Below are 15,857 nucleotides of genomic sequence, written 5' to 3'. Positions count from 1 at the left end.
ACCAGTTTAACTAGCGTTACAGGGCATAAATTGGAAGCAAAAGGCTCAATACGCCTAGATGTGACAAAAGATGATAGCTCATATACCCATCCGATCCTATTCTCCGACGCGTGGAGAAAGGGAACGCAACAGTGAAAAGAATAAAGTCTTTTTTACCCCATTTCTCGTCTTGTAGGAGAACAAATTCCAGTGGCAAATGGATTGAGTCTATAAAGGAAAAGATAGGGGAAATGCAGAAGTATAGGCAAGTAGAGATTAAGAAAATAGCAGAGTTGTGGAATGAGGTAATAAACCTCAACGCGGTCCGCTTGCGACCAAACCCACTAGCGGAAGGTGACACAACAAAAAGTCAATATTAACTTAACAGAAAATAAGTCGGAAGAGAGATATTACGGGTTTGCCCTACTAAAAACAAAAATTCCTCCAAAAACAAAGCAAAGAGTTTAGATTTCACTAATGATTGAACCAGTAAATGATAAATCTGAAATTTGGTTTGCGTCTCCGTCAGAAGAAATCCCTGAGGACCTGTTATGTGAAGAAAAGCTCATATCCTATGAACAAGGGGAAGGTTTTATTTGGTTAACAAATACCAGTGAAAATGATACAATTAAAATAAAAAAGGGAACATGTCTGATTGAAAAACAAGTTATTTCTGAGCGCGAGCTAGATAAGTGAAAAAATTCCAAAAGGAACTTAGTTCATAGCATTAATACTCCAAACGACAGGTACCCACTAACAAGATCAAAATTCTTAGAAAAATTTTACCTAGACCACATCCAAGACGCAGAATTAAAAAAGAAAATTATGTGAAATACTGTGGAGCTTTAGAGATGTATTCTCCACTTTGGAGGAAGATATTGGATTGATACCGATCTATGAATACCTGATCCAAACTAAAGGGTTGCCTGTGGCCAAACAGCCCTACCGTATTCCCCACCAATACAAAAATTGGTTAAGGAACAAAATCCATGAATTAGAAAGAAACAACATTATACGCCCACGTATAAGCCCTTATTTGGCCCCCGTAATATTAGTTCTAAAACAAACAATGACCTGAGACTTTTAGTGGACTACAGAGCCCTAAATAAACAGGTAGTTATTGACAAATTTCCCCTGCCCCGAATCGAGAAAGTTCTTGATTCCATCTCAAACAAAAATAACATTTTTATTTTCCTAGGTCTTACGAAAGGGTATCACCAAGTTAAGATAGCAGATAATGACGTTCATAAAACAGTATTTTCTACAACTGAATGTGGTTCTTATGAACATTTAAGAGTACGCTTTGAACTTAAACCAAGTTCAAGTGAATCAGGTAGACCTCTGTTGCACTCATTATGAGGCTTAAAAAATATCATTCATTTTGTGGAGTATGTAGTATGCGTAGGAGAAAATGCGGAATATCATTTAGCAACCTTAGCTCAAGTCTCTGAGAAATTCAGAAAAGGCAATTTGAAATATCGACCAGAAAAAATGAATTTATTTCAACAAAAACTCAAATTTTTAGGAGTAGTATTGACCCAAGGTTAGATATTCCAAGATCCTGACAAGATAAAATGTGTAAAAAATCTTAGACCTCCTCGGAATATAAAGCAATTGCAAGGAATTCTTGGACTGACCAGTTATTTTAGAAAATTTATACGTAATTATGCCCAAATTGCGAAACCTCTAACGGAATTAACTAAAGGGAATCCCCAAAATGTTGATTGGTCACAGGAAGCTCAAACTTTCTTAGACCTTCTCAAGAAGGCACTCACTTCTGAACATATATTATCGCTACCTGACTTCGAAAACGGACAATTCGTAGTCACGACGGTCGCCTCTGCCAAGGGTATTGGGGCAATCCTTTCTCTAATAATTCCTATAGATGGTCAGGATCAAGAGAAAGTTATATGCTGCTCAAGTAGGACCTTGTCAAAAGGTGAAAACAGTTATTGTGCAACACAATTAGAATTAAAATCTATAATTCATCACTTGGACAAATTTAGGCATTATTAAGTTGGTCGAAAATCTAAGCTGCGTTCAGACCATAAAAGCTTGCAGTACCTGCGCTCTTTCAAAAACCCTGAGGGGATTCTAACTAGATAGATAATGAAAATTCATGACCTGGATTACGAATTTGAACATTTCAAGGGTAAACAAAACGCCCTCTGTGATTAATTGAGTAGGTTCCCCGAGAATAACTCCTCAGATAAAGAAAATGAAGAAATAAATGCCATCAATCCCAGTAAACGAAAACACAAAAAGAATAAACCCAAAATTCGAATAGAAGAAAACGAAATAAATCATTTTCCTCTATCATTAGCAAATATAAAAAGAACCAAAATAAAGACGAAATGTGTTTGACGCTTATAAATTATTTTGTAATTGACCATGGACTAACAGATAAATTCAAATCGCTCAGAAGGGAAATAGATAATTTTTACTACGATTTAGACGAAAAAATCTTTTGCAGGATCATGACAAACGCAACTGACAGAAATAAAACTACAATAACACCCGTATTACCTAAAAACTTAGTAATACCTGCATTCGAATTCTTTCATTCTGATACAGGCGGACACTTGGGAATAACGAAAACTTTTCTGATGTTAAAACAATATTTTTTCGTTCCATCAGCCTTAATTAAACTTAAAGACTTTATAAATAGATGCGAGTCATGCAACCTGAGAAAAAATCCCAAAACTTATCCCCACTCTCCATTGGGAAGAACCCCAATAGCAAGATTCACATTCGATATCATTTCTTTTAATTTATATGGAACCAGCGGAGGTTTATCTAATTCCAACAGAGGACACACGTGTGTTAAGCGTAATCGACCATTTTTCAGGATTCACTTTTGCAAAAGCATTAAAGAATCAAAGCGCGTATGCGAAAAGTAAGGCATTGGCGAAATTATTTTTAAATTTTGGGATACCAAATACAGTATTAAGTAATAACGAGAGCAATTTTTTTCCAAAGTAACTAAGGATTTGATGAGTTTTCTTAACATAGAGAAGTTAGTTTCATCCCCCTATCACCCACAGGTGAATGGCAAAATAGAAAATCTCCATAACAAATTCTCGAATGTCCTGAGCATTTACACAAGATATAAGAGGAATGATTGGGACCAGTTCTTACCGTACTCAACAACCGGATATTCAGAAATAACACAAGAAAATCCTTTTTATTTATTATTTGGCGGCGACTTTAAAATACCGTAAGAGGAGATTATCGAGCCGAGACAGTATTACAATAATACAGAGGATTACAAACAGGAGTTCATAAATAGAATGAGAAAGACTTATAAGATGGTTAAGCAGGAATTAGAAAAATCTAAAATGAACCAAGAGCAGAAAGACTTACCCATTGTTAAGGGAGATATAGAATTCAAGATAGGAGATTGTGTGTACCTAAAAGATGAAGTAAAAGCCGAAGGCAAGAAACTATCCAATAAATATACCAGTCCGTACAGAATAATTAAAAAGTATCATAATGCCTTTACTTTTATAATGACATGCCCCAATACTGGAAAAATTACAAAGCTCATGTTATCCGCTTGAAACGAGCGAAGTTTTCAGAAAGATGGGTGTCGCAACCCATGACTACCGATCGTCAGACGCGGAAAATAAGCCCTCAAAGTCAAAATTACCATAATTAAAACCTTTCAATTTTAAACAGAGAAATTTTGAGGATGATAGTGATGAAGAAAACTTCTATGTATTCTTAGCTATAAAAAACCTAGTTGTCCCCAAAAAATCATTCCTTATACCAGTTAGGATACAAACGTCCAGGAGCCTCAAGGGCTCGTCCTCAGAAAGTTTGGAGGAATTAGACTATACGCTATCCCCAAGGACTCAATTCTTCCCAGATAGGATTTCCACCCCTTGTCCTCCTAAAAGATTCCCAGATGATATGGTATTACCATCAACCCCAATAGAAAGACCCCTGTCATTACAGGATGAATTAAATAGAGCAAAAAAAAAACCTGGTAACAAAATAAAGAAAACTCCACCCAAGGACCCAAACGAGAAAAACTTGAGAGAAGCGATGGATATAATCAATTTTTCTATAAAAACGAGACAACGCACATTGTCCTGGATTACAGAAACCCCTGAAGATGTCAATCCAGGACAATATCACGATATAACAGTGTCCAAAGTTAAGCCCAAGGGATGGTCCTCCTGGAGAGACACCATGGTGCAGAAAATGCCTCACCCCCTGAGGACATGGTCTTTAAACAATGGAGGCACCCCGCGAAGATAATTGACTCTTCCCAAAGATCTCAAGAATATTTCTACCCTCCCGAGTCAAGAATTCAACATGAGGAACCGGATAATAAACCTTCCACCTCAAGACGAGAAGAAATATATGAAGGATAGGCCGGTGCCACCCCAAAATCGAGTACCACCCCCAATAGCCCTAATGATGAGTCATCCGAGACCAGCTCCACTGGATCAGACAATGAATCAGGACCGGAGGAATCCAAAGACACACGGAAACTAAAACCAACTACAGCTGCGGCCCATGCAAGGGAGGCTAAATTAAAAAGTAAAAAATTCGTATTGAAGCAGTACAAAAAGTTTGATGTAATATCGATGGGAAAGCCTAAAAAGAATAAACCTCAAGAAATCGAGGAGAAAGTTACCACGAAGTCCGGTAGAGTAGTTAAAAAACCCGACAAATGGAAATACGTCTAGATGCTAAATAATTAAAAATTCATAAAATAATGTTTAATACTAATTTGAATGGGATAGACATACCAAAATATATGAAAGCTAATTATTTGGATAAGAGATTGAAATAGAATATAAAATGAAACTAATAATTAACCTTTACAGATAACCTGAATATCGGTTTGACAGAAACCCCTGAAATTAGAAGCCCATGAGCAAGAATCGCTCGACTTCTCCCCTCAAAAACCTGGTGCTATCACTTTGCTGACGGAATGGTTATGGATCAGTTATTCCTGAGGCACTCGAAGCTCATAGATGCCGCTGCACAAATGAAAAAAGAGAGGTTGAAGACTCATAAAATGATGGAAGTTACACTTGAATCCTTTTGTAAGGTCAAGGCATCTAAAGAAAAAAAAAATAAGAACATAAATGAGATTCTTGTAGCTAAACAAATAAACAAGCTGATCAAGACGTAGTTTATGGAAGTCAAGAACAGGCTGTAAAAATCCAAAGTGAAATGGAATCATTAAGCGACGCTACGCTTATCAGCCGATATAATTACTTTTATAAGCTCGTAAAACTACAAGGCTTATATAATAAAATGCAAGAAATCTGCCAAAAAGGGGATGATTATCGAACCAATACTGTTATAACTGCAACAGCAGCGGTGCAAGAAGCACCAGTCCCAGAACAGATCAAACTCCTAAACCTACAGCATGAATACGATCACTTAAAGGGACAGAAAGAAATAATTAAACTCAGACAGGAAAACTTACAAAGATAACTGGAAGAAAACAAAACGGAAATCAACAAAGAATTACAAAAGCAGAGGGAATTTTGTTCAAGCTTGGAAAAAGCGGTAGAAACCTTATTTACAGTTGAAGTCAGTTTACCATTCAACCCACAGTTGGAAAGTATTCTCGGAAACAAATATAACGGAGGATCACCAGAAATGGTACAACAACCATTTTCAGGGCCAAAAACCCCATATTTCACGGTCCCCAATCAAGTACAGTATCCACTTAAAGACGTTCAAGCGGAATCTTCTCAACAAGGCTGGTCCACCTGGAATAGCGCGACTCCCAAGGCCGAATGCCCAATTACTCAAGTAAATGATCTAACTGGCCAATGCTCCTTAGATTTTACTTCACCACAAAAAACGCTCAAACCACAACCGGTACAGCCTGATTCAGAAAACTAAGAAAATATCTACCACTACTACCTGTTAGAGCCCAACAAGGTAAAATCTATCGCTTAAATATTTAACCTGTTAAAAAAAATATTTTTTTTAGGTAAAGTATAATGAACTGTGCAAAAAATATGTGTGACGGTAATCAAATAAGACTTGCGGAAAACAGTAAAACTATGAGAACAATAAACCTTGTTAATTATTGGTGAATTGTCTAATAAATATTAGATGAACGACCTCATAAGTCTTCCCCTCATAAGTCTTAATAGTTAATTCCCCTCATAAGTCTTAAAAATATATGTGACTGGCAAAGAATGGGCCAGAGCCTATGAAACGTTGTTAATGCATAAAAAGGGCTTACATATGGTAAGTGGTAATTATTATGACAAAAGTTTGGCTAACACACCCCGACTTCTATGCATTTTCATTCATTTTCCCCAGAGAATGCATGCTCAAACCGATGAATTCAAAAATACCCTTAATATTGGTAGAAGGCACATTTGTTACACTAAAGGTATTTCTTTACCGCAACGTACACCATGCGTACCAGCATGCATGTTGGCCCTTACTCAAACTCAAATAGCAGGAAATATGTCAGATCTCCTTTAAATATTCCTGTATTTTTTTAGTTTTTCTAGAGAAGGGTAATTAGCCAAATTATAAATAAAGAGTTTTCGGTCAATCAAAACAGCAAAGACAGGGCTTACTATTCTATCAAATCCGTTTTGTATTTAAAATCTATAGCCAATTTTCCGAAACAGCGATTTAAACTCAAAATTTGGCAGAAGTTCCTTCACCAAAAACAGTACTAGTTAAATTATGTGATTTTTTAACAAGAGTAGACCATTATTTTCGCAATATATTATTATAATTATTATTATTATAATAACTAACCATAAGACAAGCAGTGTTCAATTACTTAAATAATCAATAACCATTTCTCTCAGTAAACTCGAGAGAGAACGAAGGTATACCAATGGGAATTAAAAATGTTCTTTTTAGGATAAAAATAAATTCAGCTGAATGGTAAACTCCTACAAATTGCTTTAAACACCCCACTTAAATTAAATGGCCAAACATTATTTTTGCTTTTTACCTAAGATAACACCTTTTCCCTTTTTATGTTATAAATTATGTATGTAGTTCAATTGGCCCATGTAAAATACTAGTCCAAGGAAACTACTTTACGCCTGTGACTTTCCGACGCGTTCCAGAGACACAAAACTAATGACAAATTAGTCAATTTATTTGCGTATTTCCCCTTCAAAGTTGAATGATATTTCCCTTTTAATTGGCAACATTAACAGTGCAGATTGATTGACCTGTGTACTGTGTTATTATCCTAGAAATACTTTTATCAATAAGTAGTCTATCCACCTAATTCTATTGGAGAATAATGGTAGTTTTTTTTCAAAAAAAAATCAAGATAAAAATAGCGCTACCAGAAACCATAAATAAGCGCTACTATAGCGAAAATATGTACCTGAGGAGTAAATATAAATTAACCTTACATATAACCGGTGAGCTTGGCCGAACCCTAGGTTTCCATACACATTAGTTAGAAATTGAAAAAAAAAACTTAAAGGGCACATACCATTGTAAATCTAATAAATAAAAAAAAATAAAAAAACAAGTACCAATTATTTTCATTCACGACCGTCCCACCCGCAAGTTTTAGCCCTTAAACTTAACCAGTAGAAGCAGTCAAACTTGCAATAAATTTTAACCCATAAAAACACCCCGTAGTATAGATCCAAACCTAAAAAAAAAAATAAACCACAATGCGGAAATTATCAAAAATAGAATCCTAAAAACAAACAAAATATGAGCTAATACTTTACTATTCTAAAATGCCTATTAAGTACCAGTAATAAGCATACCAACTTAAGCGAATAAAAAGAAATCTACCCTTGAAAAAAAAGAAACAATGAGAAAAAATTTTTATATTAACCTAGTGATCCCTTCGTTTTTTAAGTATTTTTTTTTTTGTGGCACATTTCAAAGTTAGTTCACAAACCTTTAGAGTTAGACTTTACACTCGCCTTGAATAAAACTATTTTAATAACTATTGCTTACAGATTAGAAGCCAGTCATATGTTACTCATGCAAAACAGGCAGTTTAGTGAAAAAGGCTATCCGTAAGCCCAAAAATACATAAAGTTAATTACCGAACTCCCAAAATATTGTAACTTGGAGTCACAAATAAGACGGAATGTATTCATTGCAGCACTTACAAAATTGAACTAAAAATATAGAAGAAACATAGGACATACGTATAAAAATAAAAGTTGGTCCAGCAATGTAGGCACGATATTTAGGGTGCCATTAAATAGCGTATAGCATGAGAATGACCCTTGGGTTGAGCAGCCATAACTTCGCTATGGCAATATAAAGAAAGCGATTATAAGTACAAATAGGTTAATGTCTTTTGAACTTAACAATAACAGATATTATTCTGTTTTAGAACCTGAATAAACAAACAAATATGCCCTGAAGAAGAGTAGTCACTAAAGAATTAACGCAGTAAAATAAAATCAAACCCACCGCTTAGTTTAAATTGAGAATTGTCGCATCTAGGCCGCAGGATTGACCTGTAAACTTCACCAGCAAGGAAAAATGTAAATTAGAATAGATAAAAAACCTGTAGAAAAAAGATAGCCCGTAGATTACAAAAAAAACAATAATGCAAAATTATCAAGCAGAAAATAGCCTAAATTAATGAAATATAAATAAGTAAATCCCATATGAAGTATATACTAAAAGCCCAATAGTAGGTAAACCAATTCAAATGAATTGCAAGCACCTTATCGACAGATGTGATCAGTTGCAACAATAGGTAGCAAATTTCATCAGAGATGAGAGGAAGAATTTCCCCTGTTAGTGAAAGTTCTTAAAACTGGAATTCCGGCAAATCCACCCTTTTTCTCTCCCGACTGTAGAATAATATTGTAGCTTTAGCCTAATTTTCAAATGTTCGTGATAAACACTAAAGATACGCAAACAAGCAATTAGTTAGTTTTCTAAATCCTGTATATTTTTGCAAAAATTAAATATTCTGCATGAGACGAAATTTATTAAAGCGGGTAGGTCGAAATTTGAAAAACATAATCCAGGAGGCAGATTCTCCTGATTGGCTAGTCGCGAAGAGACATGCGTCGAACGGAGTAGCAGCCGGAAGGTAGTTACATTTTACTGGATTGAAATGAAAAGTGAATAATTCTTTGAAACCTGAACAAACAAAGAAATGCAAATGGAAAATATTACTGTTTTGCAAATGCTAAAAGTAAAAGTAAACTACAATAATTATTGATTTTACCTACCTTTTAAGCTAAGTACGTCACATGCTTTGGCCAAAGTCCACTTCATCAAATGATAATCATAATATCATAATTAGCCGTATGTTATCCACGTAAAATGAACAGTTTTACAACATAGTCTTTTTAAAAGCTTAAAATATAGAACATTCATTGGGGCACTCACAAATTCAAACTGAATCTAACCGAGAAACAGCCAGCATATATATGAAACGGAAATTAATTAAAGAATATCTGTTTAATGTTTATGATATAAATAAACAGTATAACTCACAAGTTACCCATGGTTTATTGTACAATGATTAAAATGGGCCATAGATATTCTTGCGATGGTTACAATAGGCCAATTATCTATCGACCTTGAAAATAAGGACATAGTATCATATCATAGTTTAAATAAGTAAAAAATTTTCAAAAGAAACTCAAGTATAATAAGGATTTTAAAAACAAGCCTCTATAAAAATAAACTGATAAAGAAAATAATGTTTTGGGTAATATTTAGAAGTAAGAAGAGAGAGAAGAGAGAAATCAATAACAGGAGTACTTCTACGCCCTTATGCATACTGCAGACAAAATGAGAGCAAAAGGTGACCTTTTAAAAATTGTCCGAAAAATTCCCCTAGTAGAAATCTTTTTTGAAAATAAAACCAAACTAAATCGACATTTATAAGCCTCAGACCTCATAACTTTATTTTTAATACAAAAAATTTTTTCGCGTAAAGAACAAGGCGTCGAGGGTGAAACAGACTTTTTCATGTGCGAAAGGGTAACTGTTCATGACTGTTCATAAGTTTGAGTAATCGATGTTTGTCCAAATTACGGATGATCCAAATGGCCCGTTTCATAGTCAAATTGCCATTTCGTTTATGTTCAACTCCCCCAAGAAATTTTGCATAGTAGAGTTGATTACATTATCTCAGTGCACGGTCAAAAATTTCTTAATAGGACGTCTTTTATTATTTATCATTACAAAAATTGTGAGAACCATGGAACTTACTATGAAAAGATATAAAGAGGCTAAAGATAATTATTCAGATTGAAAATAAAAAGCATTATAAGCATTCTAGGGACTATATCTTATGTCCTAAGAACTAAATCTGACCCCAAGGAAGGAACGGAGCTTATTCCTAAACATTTGAATATTCCGCAAATATATAAACTTACCAAACGATGCGGTAAAATAATACATAAAAGTTTAGATAACATTGCGTTTGAATGTACGCACCCTTTTCTGCCGCGCGGCACTATCTCTGCCGCTGGAGCGAAATGGGTTGACACAATAGATGTTTGTTATATAAAGGGTTAAAATCCCAAGCCAAATGCGGTTGTTTGAAGGCTCGAAGAAAGTGAAAACCGGGCCAACGTTGTAATTTCTTCCTGTTCACCCTTAGTATGGGGACAATTTAATCTAGCTTGACAAAAGTAAACCATGGCTGCACCGATGAATTTCAATTGAATATTAATACATAAGGGTGATTAAGCCTCAATACCATGCGATTTTGCACGGCCCAATAACTTTATAACTAAAATATTATATTTTTACCGTATTTTAGTACCTTTCATCAAGATCAATCTAACCTTCATTCTACGACGAGGTAACGATAAGACATGCATACTTTCTATTTCATTTGGGGTACATTGTTGCCAAATACTGCATAAACGAATGCAGTTATGATTATTATTGAAACTATAGCTTTCAATTCGTTCCTAATTGCGATCGTGTCATTTCATTGACGAGATTAACCAAAAAGTTTTTTTTGGATAATTTGAACTCGAGCACTCACCAGGGAATGAGTTAGAATGGACCCTCGGTCAAACACGAGCGATAAAAGGGCAAGGGCTTTCTCTGATAACAATATTGAGGAAATAATTTTTTTTTTCTTCATAGGTAATGATGAACTCAGCGATATTGACGAAGAAAAATATTCCGGGAAAAATTGAAAATCCCTTTTATAAGTAGTAAGACACCTAAGGCGCCAAGGGGAGCTTACGGAAAATGGTTGATGACCAGTTGTATGTTTGTTTCACTCGTCATCGGTATTGGCCTGATAACACCCTATGAGAAACAATTTATATTGTTACACAATACGATCTACGAAAACCACCCCCATAAAACTTTGCCCATTAATAAAGTTATGTTTAGTTATTAAAACTGCATATGGTGAACCTATAAAGGGAAGTTAAATAGAAGAACCATCAATCATGAGGAGCCGTGGCCACATAACGAAGAGTGTAATTTATTATCCCATTCCCGTTACCACTTGGCCTAAACTCTCCTATGAAAAACAGCCTATATTTCTACAAACAGTAATAAATGCACATACCCCCCCCCCCCTTTACAATGCTTCAACCACTAGGAAAATTACTTTAACAAAAGTAACCGTTCGAAAGGAATCTGCAAAAGGGATGGGCAAAGAAGCCTCAGTCGTGAGGAAGTTGTGTCCGAGGAATCGACAAAAATTTCTTATTATTCTTTGGGTCTATTTCTAGGACAACAATTCCTTTACGAAGGACAACTTGTACAGGAGAAGAAATGCAGGCATATTAGCAAGATTAAATGTGACAGAAGTAAAATGGCCGATTTGGTAATAAGTTATAAGAATCCTTAGTCAATTGCCTACCCCATAAACTACCGTAACTTAACATAACTGTTATTAAATTAAATGTGTATAGCTATTACGTAATTGTTTCAGATCATGACAACAGAACCGAACATCCCCTCTGCTACAGAACTGAAACCTGTTCGAAGGGCGATTATCGACACAGAGTTCATCACAATAGTAAACGCAAAGGAAAATGTAATATATATGGCTATGTTGGTTGTAGACGAGAAGACACTCGCAGAGAGTTGGGATCTCACTTACAATCTCAAAGGCTATTCCCCCATACTTACAGGTACGGATTGGCACTCGCTAATTCACCTACATATCGTCTGGCTATAGGGGAAGTAACAACTAGATACAGAAAAAGAAGCACGAAACAACTTGGTTGTTAGCAATTAACCATAGAAAGACTACAGAGAAATTTGAATATAAAATACTTTTTCTGTAAGTGTATTACCCAAACAGACCTTTTACTCTTGGAAAAATGCCGTGCCCCCATTATTTGCTATGAGCTTGAAAGAACCCGGGATGCTTAAAGTATGACGGTGTGCACCATCCGTTACTAGAGATCAGGCACTATAAACAATTCTTATTTGACTCGGAGTCTGAATAGTACAAAGCCCAAAAAAGTAATTTATTCGTGAAACGTAAGAAGGTGAACCAAAGAAAAAGAGACGCCCATAAGAGTAAAAAGAACAAGAAAAAGAAAATAACAGAAAATTCTAATTTTTCCCCTTTCACCCTTGATAAATTAACAAAAAAGAGTCCCTTTGAATGCAATAAATGATATCATCAACAAATATTAAAATAGCACATTTGCAGATACCGGTACGCAAGTAACCGTCAACCAACAGTCTAGTACGACATCAAAAGAGAAGATTTAATTGGTATGTTACTAATGCTAACTTACAACCAAAAGAAAATAACAATGTAAAAGAAAGATAAACATGGTAAGATTTCCAAGCAACCTACAACTAAGTAATCGTGACCCAGCAATTGAAACCTCATGGGAACCTTAAGAGAAAGGGTCCTAATCAAAATATTAGAACATCTTGACTGTCCCACGCTACATTTTCTTTTAAAATCTTCGAGGAAAATCTTGGAAGACAGAATAATCCTAATATTAAGGGCAAGTTTAGTTGTTTATAATTTTAGTGCACGTGTGGTGACAAGAAAACTTGAGTATACAAGGCTAAGTGCCAACTTAGCTTTCAAAATTGTAATACGAAAAGTCTCTATGACAAAGTATACCCTAATATCTGATTTTATCACGAAGAACCTTTTGCATGATCAAGACGATAATGGCGTCACCACGATTTGGCCCCTTAGATTTCTCTCCATTCTAATAGACCGAGGACATCTTCTAAAGGGAGAAAACTTCCTTAAAACCCTCTATGACAATTGTGTAAATCTCACGTATATAAACCCAATAAACCCTATAACAAAATCCACTATTTTTCAAGTCACACCACGGGACTATAAAGATGTGAAGAAAATAACTATAAATTTCTTGCAAGGAGACGAAAATTTCGGAACCAAAGTGTTTTCCGGCTTTGACTTAATTGTGTGCGAGCAAATGTGTTGTTGTCAATCACATATAAACTTAAGTTTTTCCATTGTAAGAATAATAAAAAAACCGTTTTCCCTAACCGAATTGTGCCGCAAGGTAATTCGACAGAATATGCGAAAACATTATATAACCGTTACGTTGGAAGGCCTGCACCTCCCAAACCGGTTGTTAGTATATTTAATGCACTTGAACACGGACAAAAATGATGAAAGTAACGTAGTATTCGAAATAAAGTTTCTCGATGCAAATGTATCGTCATGGGAAAACTACCGACTTAGCAATATATTAACGTCGTCAGGTTCAAGGACGGTATTACCAAACGATTCACCAATATTAAAACTAAAAGCCGATATCCGTGGAAGAAGTTGTGTGTATAAATAGTCCTGTCAAAAACCTCAACCAAAATATTAGTTACCAAGAACAATTTGATACTCTTTCGTCAAAAAATTTTAAAAGTAAAAAAATCAATGAACAAACGTTGATATAACTGCAAATGCCTTTAGTTTAAATCACCCATTTCAACAGCCTAATAATGACCGTCCACAAGGTCACCATGCTATCTAGCGTAGTGTATCTAGATTGATCATTTCTTATTTGAAAGTGCATAATATGAATAGGCTAATAGTGCATTAGTATGTAGTATACTTTATAACTCAACAAGCAAAAATCCCGAGATATATACTATTTCTTTTAAATTGACAATCAAGAATAAAAAGTAGAATAAAATATTAATTAATTTAGATATTAAAGACCTAGTTCGAAAACACAAGTACAAGACCTTAATTTCATTTGTCGATTTCCCTGATCGAGTCAAATAGCCCATGTAATAACAATCTTGTTCGAAAACCGGTCATAAAATTCAAAAAAATTATCAACAATAATTAATGACGAATTAATTCTAGAACTAACAAAAAGATGTGGCTAAGGAATAACATGATAATCTACATTGTTCACACCGCAGCCCAAGATATTGTAAAACATGGAATAATCTTCACACATGAGAATTCGTTGCTAGCAAGCCATAATGCCTGGAAAGTATTTACGAAGCTAGATCCCAAACCATTTCAGCCCTTGTTTCAACAAGTAATGACATCAGAGAAAAATACTAAGTAACTCTAGGACTCTTTATTTCAATTCTTAAAATCAGATAAGAGCTTACAATCGACTAAAGAAATGCATGATAAGGAGAAAAAAGGAGATCCACCCCCCATTATTCCTAAACTAAAATGGAAATTCTTAATAGATGACTTTGACGGGAAAATGGCAGAAACTGATATGGCTCTATTAACCAACAACAGAGAAAGCCGAAGAAGAAGAACATTAAGTAAAATAGAAAATTCCCTAGGTGAACTTACTACAATGAAATTCACTGAGAACCCTAGCGAACCTACTTCCAGGAAAAGCAAACTCTATGATTAAAACTCTGCCATGTTGAATGAATTACCAAGCATATGGACATACCTTAAACAACTATGGCAAGACCATGCCACAAACACCGTTACTAAAAAGACATCACCTAATCTGAAAAAGGGAGATATCACCAAACCCTGAAGGATGCAAGTTACTAACCTGGAAATGTTAGACAAATCAAAAAAAAATACTCGACCCATCAACTAGATTACAAATATACAAATTCCACAGTAGAAAGCAGGAAAGATACCACGGTAACCACACCTATATCTGAGACACTAGCCGAAGAAATACCGTCTTCAATATCGAAAATCACAAAAAATACAATCCCGCATCTAAACAAAATTAATTGAAAATCATCAAGAAAGTCAATTACCATAACTTATCGGAAACCAACGTCATTTACAAGATGGACATGGACCACAGGAGCCACATTTACATACACCTATTCTTTTGGCAAAGTACTTATAAAACAAAGAGCGAAGATCCCAATTATGCATACGGAAACTCAAATCATAGCAGTTCAAGGGTACAGTGTTAATAACAAAAAGAAAATTTCTGAAAGTAAGGAAAAAGAAGCACACGTACCAAAGAAATGTTGGACAGTAGACGGCAAATATGTTTCTGCCAGACAACCCGTGGCCGACGAGCCAATTAAGGACAATGTCGAACCATTACTTGACCTAAATGAGAAAAACGCCCTGATAGTATCAATTCACCAATCCTTTTTAATATTGTATAGGCAAAGACTACAAGCCTTATTCGAATTGTTCAATACTGAAATACAAAAATTAAAACTAAGTACCACGAGAATCTTCGAAGTGTTTTTTTTTCGAAAAAGCAAATACTGCAGATCTACGAGTCTAATTCCAATTGTCGGAGAACTCGCTTCTCGCCTATTTGGGTTATCAACAGAAGAGGACAGGGATGTCCTAAGGGAAAACGTGAGAAAACTAAATAGCGCCATAAACGTGACCTTACATGTGTAAAAAATACAAGCTAGCATAACCAATTATCAAAGAGATAAAATTGAAGCAGTTTCAAAGAAAATCTCAAAGACAGTAAATATAATGAATTACTTGAAGAACGGGGTAGACCGTGTGATAACGGATTCGAGCC

At 35.1% G+C, this 15,857-nt stretch overlaps 1 pseudogene; it reads left to right on the top strand.

Moving 5' to 3' along the window:
* Positions 1-230: 230 nt before the first annotated feature.
* Positions 231-4,676, top strand: LOC148956507 (uncharacterized; annotated as a pseudogene).
* Positions 4,677-15,857: the final 11,181 nt, after the last annotated feature.

Source organism: Artemia sp. Qi Xiang Cuo, chromosome 1 (genome assembly GCF_049724085.1).
Source record: "Artemia sp. Qi Xiang Cuo chromosome 1, ASM4972408v1, whole genome shotgun sequence".
Classification (NCBI taxonomy): domain Eukaryota; kingdom Metazoa; phylum Arthropoda; class Branchiopoda; order Anostraca; family Artemiidae; genus Artemia; species Artemia sp. Qi Xiang Cuo.
The sequence above is the reverse complement of the archived record's forward strand: the minus strand, read 5'-3'. Positions and strand labels throughout refer to the sequence as shown.